Here is a 14,408-nt window from a genome sequence, read left to right as displayed (position 1 = left end):
GAAATAGCCGCAGCACGGGAAGTTAGAACTTGTGAGGCACCTTGTCCTTGCATATGGGCCTACGGCTTTTGTAATGCCGGAAATGCCAGAGGCTTGGGCGTACATCTGCGTGCGGAAGGAGGTCAACGTGTCGGCGTTGCGCCGGCATCCACGATGGACCTACGTGCACAGTGGAAGTGCAGCTGAGCGCGAACTGCGATGGAAGGCATTTGGTAACTTTGAGGGATTTTTCCCTTTATCGCCACAACAACACAAGGCAGAAGCGCGTACGAAAGGCGCGCGAAATTTTTCTTGCAATACATTTCTCCCCCCCCCCCCCCCCCCGGCAAACAAAAGAGGATTGGCCTGGATGGTAAGGACTTCTTCCACAGTAAAGAGAAGCAGACTTCGAGAGTTTTGCAAATCAAGGCTCATGCCCACGCAGAATCCCACGTCGTCTAAGCACGCCCCGACCACAAGCGAGAACGTGCAGTCTCGTTCTCAAGTCTTACTGTGTAGGGATCACGCGCATTAAGTACAGCGCTGCCAAAGTACTGTGTGAAAGACATGTACACAGGCTGGTCAAGCACATCTGAGGCTAGATGCGAAGCAAACCCTGCACTTGACAATTCCTTAAAGCAGATCCAAGAAGCTATTCTGCCGGAGTTTAAAACGGGCATACCCCGGCGCATTCCTTTACCCCAGAACAAATCTTTAGTTGTGACTGGCAGCCACTGCAGGAAATGAGCCCATTAATAACATTATGTTCCTAACGTGTTTCTTTTCTTCGCTAGTATCTGTATAGAGCAATTAAAAAATATTGCTCGTTTAATTTCATATTAACACTTCAAGCTCTTCTCAGATTTTGCAACAGACCAGTTGTAGCCGGGTTCGAACCCTGCCGCGGCGGCCGCGTTTCGATGGAGGCGAAACGCAAAGGGGCCCGTGTGCTGTGCGATTGTCAGTGCACGGTAATGATCCCCCGGTGGTCGAAATTATCCCGGAGCCCTCCACTACGGCACCTCTTTCTTGCTTTCGTCTTTCCCTCCTTTATACCTTCCCTTACGGCGCGGTTCAGGTGTCCGCCGATACATGAGAAAGATGCTGCGCCACATCCTTTCTCCAACAACCAGCATTCAACTTTCAGTTGTAAGGCCTACAAGTGAACTTCCCTGTGTGACGAAAATTTGTGTACCATTTTGGCAAAGCCCCACTTTGGGGATTTAGTTGTTAAGAGCAACGCTGGCTTTACTACTAGAAGCAGATATGTGCGCGCTACCTGCGAATGCCTATCGCGCAGTAATAATAATAATAGTAATTGTTTTTTTTGGGAATGGAAATGGCGCAGTATCATATATCGTTGGACACCTGAACCGCGCCGTAAGCAAAGGGATAAAGGAGGGAGTGAAAAAAGAAAGGAAGAAAGAGATGCCGTAGTGGAGAGCTCCGAAATAATTTCGACCACCAGGGGATCTTCAATGTGCACTGACATCGCACAGCACACGGGCGCCTTAGCGTTCTTCCTCCGTAAAAACGCAGCCGCCGCGGTCGGGTTCGAACCCGGCAACTCCGGATCAGTAGCCGAGCGCCCTAACCACTGAGCCACCGCGGCGTGTACCGCGCAGTAAGATTGTCGATCTCCGACTCAACGACGCGGAACCACATGCCTTCTCGAGGGAGGTAGAGGTGTACGAGGACATGCTGATCGAAGTGCCGGCACTGCTACTAATACTGAGCCCTTCCGCGTTAACAAATTTTCGCACTCCGGAGGAACCGGCGCGTATGAAAACCGAAACTCCCGCCAAGAATCGCGCCGAAAAAGCTTTCCACCCCCCCCCCCCCCCCCCCCCCCAAGAAAAATAGCCACGTTGAACCCAATCCAGTCCAATCCCCAAAGTCGCCAGTAGCGGCGCCATGTGTTCGTTGTTGCCGGGTTGTGTTTCTGGCGTTCTTTTTTTTTTTTTGCTGTGCCTTGTGTTCTTTTCGAGCTGTGGTTCTTTGAATGTGCTACAAAACTGGTGTGCGACCTGTGCGGTTCGAAAGACCTTCTGAAGCACCTGAAGTTGTTCTGAAGATACTGACTGTCGTACTGCGTATTGCATTACGCCGTGACAACGCAGGCATGAACGTGCTAGAAAGAACGGCCTAGTGTGACTGCTTACGAATGTGAGTAGAGTCCTTGAAGTTATCTTCCGAAATGTTGTGAAGGGTACGTGAAGTGCTGTAAATGCTGCTGGGTGTTGTCTGCAAACTTCTTCGGAGTGGAGTAGAAGTTCGAGTTGGACGCAACGGCTTCTGCAAGTGCGCTATTTCGACGTGACCGCGAGCCAGTCACAAAGCCTTGGAAACCGTCGCTTCGCGCCTATAACTTCATCTCCCAGGCGAAGCAGTTGTTGTATGGAGCATGTATAGTTCAGAAGAGTGGCGGACCAGGCCAGTTGGTGCAAATTTGGCGTTTTTCGTAAGAGCGAAAACAACGCGCACAACTTACCCGAGAGATTATCGAAGCATAGGAAATAGCGTCACAGGGAAGCACTTGTGTAAACGCTCCTTTTATTTCATTGTAAAAAAAAATAACTCGCATTCCTCAGTGTATCAACATAATCTTGCACATGTCTTCTGGTTTCTGTCAGTCTCGGCAGCTACACTTTTTTCATCGCGCACGTACAGTTTCATGATTGGCCGTGGTGTTTTAGCGCTTTCTAACAATACCAGATGTATAGTTACATGCTTTTAATGTCATGATATCAATGCGTTTATTTGCGTTTATTATAGTGTTAGAACGGTGTGTGTGTGTGTGTGTGTGTGTGTGTGTGTGTGTGTGTGTGTGTGTGTGTGTGTGTGTGTGTGTGTGTGTGTGTGTGTGTGTGTGTGTGTGTGTGTGTGTGTGTGTGTGTGTGTGTGTGTGTGTGTGTGTGTGTGTGTGTGTGTGTGTGTGTGTGTGTGTGTGTGTGTGTGTGTGTGTGTGTGTGTGTGTGTGTGTGTGTGTGTGTGTGTGTGTGTGTGTGTGTGTACTAGCATTCTGAAGAATTTTTGAGAAATTAAATATTGTTTCTTCGTTCAGCAATGCCTGTCATCAAAATCAACGGAGAGGCTGGCATGCCGGCACAAAAGGTTAAACAATTGAGCCAAAATTTTAAACTTTGAGACCCGCGTGGATGATTAAAAGCGTTTGAGATTATGGCACATCAAGCTCACAGAGAGAAGCATAACTACCGTAAAAACTGGTTTTGAGACCACGGTGCTGCGTTTTTATGGAGGAAAAACGCTAAGACGCCCGTGTGCTGTGCGGTGTCAGTGCACGTTAAAGATCCCAGGTGGTCGAAATTATTCCGGAGCCCTCCACTACGGACCTATTTGTTCCTCTCTTCTTTCGCTCCCTCCTTTATCCCTTCCCTTACGGCGCGGTTCAGGTGCCCAATGATATATGAGCCAGATACAGCGCCATTTCCTTTCCACCAAAAACCAATTATTAAGGCAAGGAAATGACGCGGTAACTATCTCACATATCTCGGTGCACACCCACACCACGCCATAAGGGCAAGGATAAGGAGGGAGTGAAAGAAGAAAGGAAGAAAGAGGTGCTGTAGTGGAGGGCTCCGGTATAATTTCCAATACCTGGTGATCTTTAACGGGAAAAGTGAAAATTGGTGTTTGTTGAAAGCAAATGGCGCAGTATTTGTGTCACATCTCCGTGACTCCCGAACCGCGCCGCGTGGGAAGGAATATAGGAGGGAGTGAAAGAAGAAAGAGGTGATCGCGGTGAAGGCCGCCGGAATAATTTAGACCACTTGGCGATCGTAAACGTGCACTGACATCTCACAGAACGCGGGCGCATTTTCGTTCGGCCTCCATCGAAACGCGGCCACCACGATCGGGTTCAAACGGAAAGTTGAACATCACTTTTTGGGGAAAGGATATGGCGCAGTATCTGTCTCACATCTCCGTGACTCCCGAACGGCGCCGTGTGGGAAGGGATATAGGAGGGAGTGAAAGAAGAAAGAGGTGGTCGCGGGGAAGGGCGCCGGAAAAATTAGACCACTTGGCGATCTTAAACGTGCACTGACATCTCACAGAACGCGGGCGCATTTGCGTTCGGCCTCCATCGAAACGCGGCCACCACGATCGGGTTCAAACGGAAAGTTGAACATCACTTTTTGGGGAAAGGATATGGCGCAGTATCTGTCTCACATCTCCGTGACTCCCGAACGGCGCCGTGTGGGGAAGGGATATAGGAGGGAGTGAAAGAAGAAAGAGGTGGTCGCGGGGAAGGGCGCCGGAAAAATTTAGACCACTTGGCGATCGTAAACGTGCACTGACATCTCACAGAACGCGGGGCGCATTTGCGTTCGGCCTCCATCGAAACGCGGCCACCACGATCGGGTTCAAACGGAAAGTTGAACATCACTTTTTGGGGAAAGGATATGGCGCAGTATCTGTCTCACATCTCCGTGACTCCCGAACGGCGCCGTGTGGGAAGGGATATAGGAGGGAGTGAAAGAAGAAAGAGGTGGTCGCGGGAAGGGCGCCGGAAAAATTTAGACCACTTGGCGATCGTAAACGTGCACTGACATCTCACAGAACGCGGGCGCATTTGCGTTCGGCCTCCATCGAAACGCGGCCACCACGATCGGGTTCAAACGGAAAGTTGAACATCACTTTTTGGGGAAAGGATATGGCGCAGTATCTGTCTCACATCTCCGTGACTCCCGAACGGCGCCGTGTGGGAAGGGATATAGGAGGGAGTGAAAGAAGAAAGAGGTGGTCGCGGGGAAGGGCGCCGGAAAAATTTAGACCACTTGGCGATCGTAAACGTGCACTGACATCTCAAAGAACGCGGGCGCATTTGCGTTCGGCCTCCATCGAAACGCGGCCACCACGATCGGGTTCAACGGAAAGTTGAACATCACTTTTTGGGGAAAGGATATGCGCAGTATCTGTCTCACATCTCCGTGACTCCCGAACGGCGCCGTGTGGGAAGGAATATAGGAGGGAGTGAAAGAAGAAAGAGGTGGTCGCGGGGAAGGGCGCCGGAAAAATTTAGACCACTTGGCGATCTTAAACGTGCACTGACATCTCACAGAACGCGGGCGCATTTGCGTTCGGCCTCCATCGAAACGCGGCCACCACGATCGGGTTCAAACGGAAAGTTGAACATCACTTTTTGGGGAAAGGATATGGCGCAGTATCTGTCTCACATCTCCGTGACTCCCGAACGGCGCCGTGTGGGAAGGGATATAGGAGGGAGTGAAAGAAGAAAGAGGTGGTCGCGGGGAAGGGCGCCGGAAAAATTTAGACCACTTGGCGATCTTAAACGTGCACTGACATCTCACAGAACGCGGGCGCATTTGCGTTCGGCCTCCATCGAAACGCGGCCACCACGATCGGGTTCAAACGGAAAGTTGAACATCACTTTTTGGGGAAAGGATATGGCGCAGTATCTGTCTCACATCTCCGTGACTCCCGAACGGCGCCGTGTGGGAAGGGATATAGGAGGGAGTGAAAGAAGAAAGAGGTGGTCGCGGGGAAGGGCGCCGGAAAAATTTAGACCACTTGGCGATCTTAAACGTGCACTGACATCTCAAAGAACGCGGGCGCATTTGCGTTCGGCCTCCATCGAAACGCGGCCACCACGATCGGGTTCAAACGGAAAGTTGAACATCACTTTTTGGGGAAAGGATATGCGCAGTATCTGTCTCACATCTCCGTGACTCCCGAACGGCGCCGTGTGGGAAGGAATATAGGAGGGAGTGAAAGAAGAAAGAGGTGGTCGCGGGGAAGGGCGCCGGAAAAATTTAGACCACTTGGCGATCTTAAACGTGCACTGACATCTCACAGAACGCGGGCGCATTTGCGTTCGGCCTCCATCGAAACGCGGCCACCACGATCGGGTTCAAACGGAAAGTTGAACATCACTTTTTGGGGAAAGGATATGGCGCAGTATCTGTCTCACATCTCCGTGACTCCCGAACGGCGCCGTGTGGGAAGGGATATAGGAGGGAGTGAAAGAAGAAAGAGGTGGTCGCGGGGAAGGGCGCCGGAAAAATTTAGACCACTTGGCGATCTTAAACGTGCACTGACATCTCACAGAACGCGGGCGCATTTGCGTTCGGCCTCCATCGAAACGCGGCCACCACGATCGGGTTCAAACGGAAAGTTGAACATCACTTTTTGGGGAAAGGATATGGCGCAGTATCTGTCTCACATCTCCGTGACTCCCGAACGGCGCCGTGTGGGAAGGGATATAGGAGGGAGTGAAAGAAGAAAGAGGTGGTCGCGGGGAAGGGCGCCGGAAAAATTTAGACCACTTGGCGATCGTAAACGTGCACTGACATCTCACAGAACGCGGGCGCATTTGCGTTCGGCCTCCATCGAAACGCGGCCACCACGATCGGGTTCAAACGGAAAGTTGAACATCACTTTTTGGGGAAAGGATATGGCGCAGTATCTGTCTCACATCTCCGTGACTCCCGAACGGCGCCGTGTGGGAAGGGATATAGGAGGGAGTGAAAGAAGAAAGAGGTGGTCGCGGGGAAGGGCGCCGGAAAAATTTAGACCACTTGGCGATCGTAAACGTGCACTGACATCTCACAGAACGCGGGCGCATTTGCGTTCGGCCTCCATCGAAACGCGGCCACCACGATCGGGTTCAAACGGAAAGTTGAACATCACTTTTTGGGGAAAGGATATGGCGCAGTATCTGTCTCACATCTCCGTGACTCCCGAACGGCGCCGTGTGGGAAGGGATATAGGAGGGAGTGAAAGAAGAAAGAGGTGGTCGCGGGGAAGGGCGCCGGAAAAATTTAGACCACTTGGCGATCGTAAACGTGCACTGACATCTCACAGAACGCGGGCGCATTTGCGTTCGGCCTCCATCGAAACGCGGCCACCACGATCGGGTTCAAACGGAAAGTTGAACATCACTTTTTGGGGAAAGGATATGCGCAGTATCTGTCTCACATCTCCGTGACTCCCGAACGGCGCCGTGTGGGAAGGAATATAGGAGGGAGTGAAAGAAGAAAGAGGTGGTCGCGGGGAAGGGCGCCGGAAAAATTTAGACCACTTGGCGATCTTAAACGTGCACTGACATCTCACAGAACGCGGGCGCATTTGCGTTCGGCCTCCATCGAAACGCGGCCACCACGATCGGGTTCAAACGGAAAGTTGAACATCACTTTTTGGGGAAAGGATATGGCGCAGTATCTGTCTCACATCTCCGTGACTCCCGAACGGCGCCGTGTGGGAAGGAATATAGGAGGGAGTGAAAGAAGAAAGAGGTGGTCGCGGGGAAGGGCGCCGGAATAATATAGACCACTTGGCGATCGTAAACGTGCACTGACATCTCACAGAACGCGGGCGCATTTGCGTTCGGCCTCCATCGAAACGCGGCCACCACGATCGGGTTCAAACGGAAAGTTGAACATCACTTTTTGGGGAAAGGATATGCGCAGTATCTGTCTCACATCTCCGTGACTCCCGAACGGCGCCGTGTGGGAAGGAATATAGGAGGGAGTGAAAGAAGAAAGAGGTGGTCGCGGGGAAGGGCGCCGGAAAAATTTAGACCACTTGGCGATCGTAAACGTGCACTGACATCTCACAGAACGCGGGCGCATTTGCGTTCGGCCTCCATCGAAACGCGGCCACCACGATCGGGTTCAAACGGAAAGTTGAACATCACTTTTTGGGGAAAGGATATGGCGCAGTATCTGTCTCACATCTCCGTGACTCCCGAACGGCGCCGTGTGGGAAGGAATATAGGAGGGAGTGAAAGAAGAAAGAGGTGGTCGCGGGGAAGGGCGCCGGAATAATTTAGACCACTTGGCGATCGTAAACGTGCACTGACATCTCACAGAACGCGGGCGCATTTGCGTTCGGCCTCCATCGAAACGCGGCCACCACGATCGGGTTCAAACGGAAAGTTGAACATCACTTTTTGGGGAAAGGATATGGCGCAGTATCTGTCTCACATCTCCGTGACTCCCGAACGGCGCCGTGTGGGAAGGGATATAGGAGGGAGTGAAAGAAGAAAGAGGTGGTCGCGGGGAAGGGCGCCGGAAAAATTTAGACCACTTGGCGATCTTAAACGTGCACTGACATCTCACAGAACGCGGGCGCATTTGCGTTCGGCCTCCATCGAAACGCGGCCACCACGATCGGGTTCAAACGGAAAGTTGAACATCACTTTTTGGGGAAAGGATATGGCGCAGTATCTGTCTCACATCTCCGTGACTCCCGAACGGCGCCGTGTGGGAAGGAATATAGGAGGGAGTGAAAGAAGAAAGAGGTGGTCGCGGGGAAGGGCGCCGGAATAATTTAGACCACTTGGCGATCGTAAACGTGCACTGACATCTCACAGAACGCGGGCGCATTTGCGTTCGGCCTCCATTCGAAACGCGGCCACCACGATCGGGTTCAAACGGAAAGTTGAACATCACTTTCTGGGGAAGGATATGGCGCAGTATCTGTCTCACACCTCCGTGACTCCCGAACCGCGCCGTGTGGGAAGGGATATAGGAGGGAGTGAAAGAAGAAAGAGGTGGTCGCGGTGAAGGGCGCCGGAATAATATAGACCACTTGGCGATCTTAAACGTGCACTGACATCTCACAGAACGCGGGCGCATTTGCGTTCCGCCTCCATCGAAACGCGGCCACCACGATCGGGTTCAAACGGAAAGTTGAACATCACTTTTTGGGGAAAGGATATGGCGCAGTATCTGTCTCACACCTCCGTGACTCCCGAACCGCGCCGTGTGGGAAGGGATATAGGAGGGAGTGAAAGAAGAAAGAGGTGGTCGCGGTGAAGGGTGCCGGAATAATATAGACCACTTGGCGATCTTAAACGTGCACTGACATCTCACAGAACGCGGGCGCATTTGCGTTCCGCCTCCATCGAAACGCGGCCACCACGATCGGGTTCAAACGGAAAGTTGAACATCACTTTTTGGGGAAAGGATATGGCGCAGTATCTGTCTCACACCTCCGTGACTCCCGAACCGCGCCGTGTGGGAAGGGATATAGGAGGGAGTGAAAGAAGAAAGAGGTGGTCGCGGTGAAGGGCGCCGGAATAATATAGACCACTTGGCGATCTTAAACGTGCACTGACATCTCACAGAACGCGGGCGCATTTGCGTTCCGCCTCCATCGAAACGCGGCCACCACGATCGGGTTCAAACGGAAAGTTGAACATCACTTTTTGGGGAAAGGATATGGCGCAGTATCTGTCTCACACCTCCGTGACTCCCGAACCGCGCCGTGTGGGAAGGGATATAGGAGGGAGTGAAAGAAGAAAGAGGTGGTCGCGGTGAAGGGCGCCGGAATAATATAGACCACTTGGCGATCTTAAACGTGCACTGACATCTCACAGAACGCGGGCGCATTTGCGTTCCGCCTCCATCGAAACGCGGCCACCACGATCGGGTTCAAACGGAAAGTTGAACATCACTTTCTGGGGAAAGGATATGGCGCAGTATCTGTCTCACACCTCCGTGACTCCCGAACCGCGCCGTGTGGGAAGGGATATAGGAGGGAGTGAAAGAAGAAAGAGGTGGTCGCGGTGAAGGGCGCCGGAATAATTTAGACCACTTGGCGATCTTAAACGTGCACTGACATCTCACAGAACGCGGGCGCATTTGCGTTCCGCCTCCATCGAAACGCGGCCACCACGATCGGGTTCAAACGGAAAGTTGAACATCACTTTCTGGGGAAAGGATATGGCGCAGTATCTGTCTCACACCTCCGTGACTCCCGAACCGCGCCGTGTGGGAAGGGATATAGGAGGGAGTGAAAGAAGAAAGAGGTGGTCGCGGTGAAGGGCGCCGGAATAATATAGACCACTTGGCGATCTTAAACGTGCACTGACATCTCACAGAACGCGGGCGCATTTGCGTTCCGCCTCCATCGAAACGCGGCCACCACGATCGGGTTCAAACGGAAAGTTGAACATCACTTTCTGGGGAAAGGATATGGCGCAGTATCTGTCTCACACCTCCGTGACTCCCGAACCGCGCCGTGTGGGAAGGGATATAGGAGGGAGTGAAAGAAGAAAGAGGTGGTCGCGGTGAAGGGCGCCGGAATAATATAGACCACTTGGCGATCTTAAACGTGCACTGACATCTCACAGAACGCGGGCGCATTTGCGTTCCGCCTCCATCGAAACGCGGCCACCACGATCGGGTTCAAACGGAAAGTTGAACATCACTTTCTGGGGAAAGGATATGGCGCAGTATCTGTCTCACACCTCCGTGACTCCCGAACCGCGCCGTGTGGGAAGGGATATAGGAGGGAGTGAAAGAAGAAAGAGGTGGTCGCGGTGAAGGGCGCCGGAATAATATAGACCACTTGGCGATCTTAAACGTGCACTGACATCTCACAGAACACGGGCGCATTTGCGTTCCGCCTCCATCGAAACGCGGCCACCACGATCGGGTTCAAACGGAAAGTTGAACATCACTTTCTGGGGAAAGGATATGGCGCAGTATCTGTCTCACACCTCCGTGACTCCCGAACCGCGCCGTGTGGGAAGGGATATAGGAGGGAGTGAAAGAAGAAAGAGGTGGTCGCGGTGAAGGGCGCCGGAATAATATAGACCACTTGGCGATCTTAAACGTGCACTGACATCTCACAGAACGCGGGCGCATTTGCGTTCCGCCTCCATCGAAACGCGGCCACCACGATCGGGTTCAAACGGAAAGTTGAACATCACTTTCTGGGGAAAGGATATGGCGCAGTATCTGTCTCACACCTCCGTGACTCCCGAACCGCGCCGTGTGGGAAGGGATATAGGAGGGAGTGAAAGAAGAAAGAGGTGGTCGCGGTGAAGGGCGCCGGAATAATATAGACCACTTGGCGATCTTAAACGTGCACTGACATCTCACAGAACGCGGGCGCATTTGCGTTCCGCCTCCATCGAAACGCGGCCACCACGATCGGGTTCAAACGGAAAGTTGAACATCACTTTCTGGGGAAAGGATATGGCGCAGTATCTGTCTCACACCTCCGTGACTCCCGAACCGCGCCGTGTGGGAAGGGATATAGGAGGGAGTGAAAGAAGAAAGAGGTGGTCGCGGTGAAGGGCGCCGGAATAATATAGACCACTTGGCGATCTTAAACGTGCACTGACATCTCACAGAACGCGGGCGCATTTGCGTTCCGCCTCCATCGAAACGCGGCCACCACGATCGGGTTCAAACGGAAAGTTGAACATCACTTTCTGGGGAAAGGATATGGCGCAGTATCTGTCTCACACCTCCGTGACTCCCGAACCGCGCCGTGTGGGAAGGGATATAGGAGGGAGTGAAAGAAGAAAGAGGTGGTCGCGGTGAAGGGCGCCGGAATAATATAGACCACTTGGCGATCTTAAACGTGCACTGACATCTCACAGAACGCGGGCGCATTTGCGTTCCGCCTCCATCGAAACGCGGCCACCACGATCGGGTTCAAACGGAAAGTTGAACATCACTTTCTGGGGAAAGGATATGGCGCAGTATCTGTCTCACACCTCCGTGACTCCCGAACCGCGCCGTGTGGGAAGGGATATAGGAGGGAGTGAAAGAAGAAAGAGGTGGTCGCGGGGAAGGGCGCCGGAATAATATAGACCACTTGGCGATCTTAAACGTGCACTGACATCTCACAGAACGCGGGCGCATTTGCGTTCCGCCTCCATCGAAACGCGGCCACCACGATCGGGTTCAAACGGAAAGTTGAAAATTACTTTCTGGGGAAAGGATATGGCGCAGTATCTGTCTCACACCTCCGTGACACCCGAACCCGCCGTATAAAAGTGAAAGAAGAAAGATGTGGCCGGCTGTGAAGGGCGCCGGAATAATTTAGACCACCTGGTGATCTTTAACGTGCATTCACATCTCACAGCACACGGGCGCCTTTGTGTTCCCTCCCCCATCGAAACACGACCGCTGCAGTCGGGCTGAAACAGAAAATTGAAAGTTAATTTTTGGGGAAAGGAAGTGGTGCAGTACCTGTCTCACATCTCCGCTGACACCCGAAAACCTCACCGTAAGGGAAGGGATAAAGGAGAAAGTGAGAAGAAAGGAAGAGGTGCCGTAGTGGAAGGGCGCTGCCACGAAGGAGCTCATAGTGTGTGTGGCTGTCTTGCGAAGCTTTACACAGAATTTTATGTTTACATGCTGTTCGAGGTGGATGTCCATCTCTCCACATTCACTCACAGTAGAATGCGCAGACGATCAGTGCCAACGTATTCTTCACATGTAGTGCCATCTAGCTACTTCCAGAGCAATTAACGTAAATAGCTCAGGTTAGCCCGAAAAGATTGAACTACATATACGCACCAACATTTGTTTTGGAGAATCATTTCTGGAGAAAATAAGTCAGTCTCGAAACTTTGCGGACAAAAGTTGTCTGTCATACATTATCATAAAATTGTATGACATTTCTATGACGAAGCCTCTATGAGGTTATTGCACCATACACCTTTCTTCAGCAGGGAATTGTTGAGGCCGCATCTACTTCATAACCTTCTCTTGGATACGAGAGGAACTCCCTTTGTTTTATTTTTTTTGCCCACAGATGGCTTGTCCAGTAGCCAGTGGCTCCGGATGCACTCGCTGCAATAGCAAAGATTCATCGTTAGCCGCGTTTCTCAAAGAAAGTGGGGATGAACATGCTCCTTTGTAGGACCGCAGCTGCGGACGAGTTGAGCTTTCGATACTCCCATCTTTGCACTGGTGTGCCCGCGTACCATCGGGTGAGCAAGAGCATGCCTCCCGAAGTCACCGTTGCTCAAATGATTTTTAACGTGACAGCGTTAAGGGCCCGCGTCGCATAAAAGCCGGTGTCATCGGCGTCGGTGGCGTTAGCCGCGAGCGAAAAATCCCTCCTCCTCCCTCTCCTCCTCCTCCTCCTCGCAATGTACGCCACTGCCCCAACAGATAGCGCGCGACGGCAGCGCCTCCCGCTCGTCTCGTTCGGAGGCAGTGGGGCCGTGCGGGCACGCAGGAACCATGCGGTGAGCGGCGAACAACGCAGCGCACATCCAAAGCGCGTACACCACGAAGCTTGCGGCTTGCTGCCCATTCGTTCGGCGGCGCGGAAGCTATGCTGGCTTTCGTGGCATCGGGTTTGTCGAGAACGATGTGCCGACGAACTACGACTGCAACTTGAGTCCCGCGCGTTTCGACATGGCGCCTGGCAGCGCTTCTACGTGGTTTGTAGCTCCGCGCGTCCGTTTCACCGCACGTAGCAGAGCGATTTGTCTAACGGGCAAGGCGCCGCGCAGAACGGGCGATGGCGTTTTGTGGACTCCCTTGGCAGTGCTGCAACACGCTGTAGCAGCCCACTCTTAAAGGCGAAGCTTAAGCGTCCTCCAATTTTTTTTTAGTTTCGCCAGTCTGGTCGTGCACTTCGAATTTCAAGCTCAGCACGTGGTTCATTCTGTCAACATCACCAAGCTCGTTTTCTCCGCTGCTATTCACGGCCCGTTATCCGGAATGTTGAGGACATTATCATCAAATGAAGTGATCGCGGAAAACAACTTTGATGAAGAAATTTGTTCCATGTAACAATGAAGAAGTTAACGTGCAGAAAACCAAAATAATGCTCAACAGTCTCGGAAGTGAGCCGCAGTTTACGATTGGTAGCGAGGCGCGGGGTGTGGTAAGCGAATAAATCTGCTTAGGGGGAGCACTGACAGAAGATCCGGACCACGAGAGTGAATCACAAGAAGAATAAAAATGGGGTGTTGCGCATTTGGCGGTACTCTCAGGTGATGAATAAGTGTGTACTAGTATTATATAAAAGAGAAGCCTATAACCGCACTATCTTACCGATACCCACCTAGGGGGCAGAAGGGTTGAGGCTAACGAAAAGGGTACAGCTCAAGCTAAGGACAACGCAGCGAGCTATGGAAAGAAAAATGATAGGTGTAACGTTAAGAGACCGTAAACGGGTAGAGTGGGTGAGGAAAGAAGCTCGGGTTAAAGACATCTTAGTCGAAATCAAGAGGAAGACATGGGCTTGGGCAGGGCATTCAATGCAAAGGCAAGATAACCGGTGCTAATTAAGGGCAACAGACTGGATTCCAAAGAAGGGAAGGGTATTAGGGGCACAGAGAGTTAGGTGGGCGGATGTTTCAAAAGTTTGTGGAAAATGGTAGCCGCAGCTGCATGAAGAAAAAGGCGCAGGGGCAGCCGTACACAGCTTGTTTACTCATGGGCGAGTAAGCAAATCAAGAACTGGTCTCGCTTTCCCATGCGTTTGTATTTGGCGGACCAAGACGAGAGGCCGACTAAAGGAAGACCATGGAGTGAGGGAAATGGTTTTGAGAAAGTCGTGATCGCTGCGAGTGAGACTAGATTAAGAGCATGTACATTGTGGAAGCATGACAGAAACCTAGCAGTGTCGTCCTCATAATGACATCGCCTTCGCTACGCGGGTCACCGACTACGACAACGACG

The sequence above is a fragment of the Amblyomma americanum genome, chromosome 9, assembly GCF_052857255.1.
Source record: "Amblyomma americanum isolate KBUSLIRL-KWMA chromosome 9, ASM5285725v1, whole genome shotgun sequence".
NCBI classification, from domain to species: domain Eukaryota; kingdom Metazoa; phylum Arthropoda; class Arachnida; order Ixodida; family Ixodidae; genus Amblyomma; species Amblyomma americanum.
The sequence above is the reverse complement of the archived record's forward strand: the minus strand, read 5'-3'. Positions refer to the sequence as shown.